This window comes from Amblyomma americanum, chromosome 6 (assembly GCF_052857255.1).
Source record: "Amblyomma americanum isolate KBUSLIRL-KWMA chromosome 6, ASM5285725v1, whole genome shotgun sequence".
In the NCBI taxonomy this organism is placed as follows: Eukaryota; Metazoa; Arthropoda; class Arachnida; order Ixodida; family Ixodidae; genus Amblyomma; species Amblyomma americanum.
The window spans coordinates 34,517,266-34,519,323 of record NC_135502.1 but is presented as its reverse complement, the minus strand read 5'-3'; positions in this window follow the sequence as shown (position 1 = coordinate 34,519,323).

Genomic DNA, 2,058 nt, shown 5'->3' with positions numbered 1-2,058 from the left:
GTCTACTGCGGTTTGTCTGCTACTTACCTTGGCCTTCGCGAAAAGAAAAGAATGAGCACTCCAGAAACTTTAGTTCCCCTGTCGTTTCTTTTCAATAATATGCACCTACGCTAGGAACACAATTGGGATCCCATTAAGTGCAAAATGTGGGTCAAACAGCCCAGAAAGAAAGTTTCGGTTTTGGTTTTCACATGCGTAGAGGACGTGCCTGCTGGTTTTTAGAGTTGCAAACATTTCGATTTCGAAATAGGAAGGGGGTTGCGGTGTTCGCCGCAACTGCTGAAAAACCTTTCGCACAAGATGAGCGTTATGTCCATGATGCAGCCGAGGAAGATCCGCTGCTGGAGAATTGTGCTGCACTGAGAATTCAATTTGATGACTATGTTAAGATTGACAGTGATGCGGCAGCATGCCCAAAAAAACTGTGGAAAACATTGTAGCTGATGTTCGCCACGAGGAAAGTGAAGACGAAAAGGAGGAAGATGAGCCCTAAAACGAGGCCACCGACTCTGTTCACCAATTCTTGGACAATCCCTCTGTGTGGGCATGTGCCATCGTGTGAGGGTAACAACCACCACAACAACGTTGCTGTAACACTTTCGCAGGCAGAATCAGCAGTCCAGATGCTGAAGAATTTATTTGAACAAGAGGAAGCTTCAGAACAGTTCCTGCGCAGCCTCTCAAGTATGGATGGCGCCATTCATAAAAAAAAAAAAATGGTTGCACGAGCTATTGCAAACAAGTATAAATACGACCTTCACTGTTGAATAAATGGCCATTCCCACTGTACATTACAGGCGGAATGAGTGACTGATCTATTCACCATTTTTTTTTTAATTCCTGTAGTACTTTGCAACAATAATTTACAGCTTACTTTTGTGCAATAAAGCTTGTGCTCATAGTGTAGTGTGGCTGCAAATCACACTATGCTAAACCTCTATTCTCTCTCTAAACGGAACTCCTGATAAACGGAGCATATTTTCCCGGTCCCTTGAGGTTCCATTTAATGAGAGTCCAGTGTATGCATTTAGCCCAAACAGCCTTACATGTTTTCCAAGTCTTCAACCAAGAACAGGAAAAATCCAAAATAACCATGCCGGACTGAAATTATGCACCTCACACGAGGTGAGAAAAGTAGAATAAGACACGTCAGTGTTAACACGTTCACTGCGGAAGCAATATTCAGAGCCCTAATCCTTGTTCATCGTGACCCATTGGTGGGCCACATTTAAATTTTCTTGGGTACGGTGCATCAGTGAGCCACTGGCAAAGCCAACTTCTTGGAACTGCAAACAGGTGGCAATAGCGACCTAGCATGCATGTTTTTCGCAGGGTCCTAGAAAAATATGAGCTGTCCTGGGGTTTTATCGCGAGACTCGGTATTCGTGCCGCATAGCAGGAATACCCACGACGTGACCCACTAGTGACCTACGACACAGAGAACATAAAATGCACAATGTACTTCTCGATTTACATGACAGCTATTAAAAATAATCTACTTCTGACACTTTTATGTGTCAGATATGCAAGTGAATGCAAGCTCCAAAGAAATTTGGCATGCCAACGAAAGCCAGCTATGAAAAGCTACGAAAACCAGGCTGTTCTCACTCTACTAAAAGGTGGAAACACATGCAAATCAATAAATAATGTTCAGGACAGTTACAGTATTCGGTATTGCTAGAAAACCAAAAATTGCATTTTTTCTCCCCATTTTAGCCTTCTCTGTGTCCTTAAGTAGCCAACTTCTTATTAAACAAAACAAAGGCCAAGTAGTTTCCAGACAGATCACTGGTGCTGAAAATGATACTCATGAATACACTGTGGTTCATTTTTCATGAAATCTCACCTTCATCCACAGTGAAATAAAAAGGCACACATACCACCTCAATGTAGATTTATGGATACAGTACTGTACAGCTACACATTCTGAGAAACCCAAAAACAAAGAGGGCTGCTTCACAGATCGCAGTTTTGGCTCCCCATTTTAAATGAGTAAACATGTGAAGAAAACATCTTTTCTACATAAAAAATCTAAAAACTGATGACACTAAGATTAAA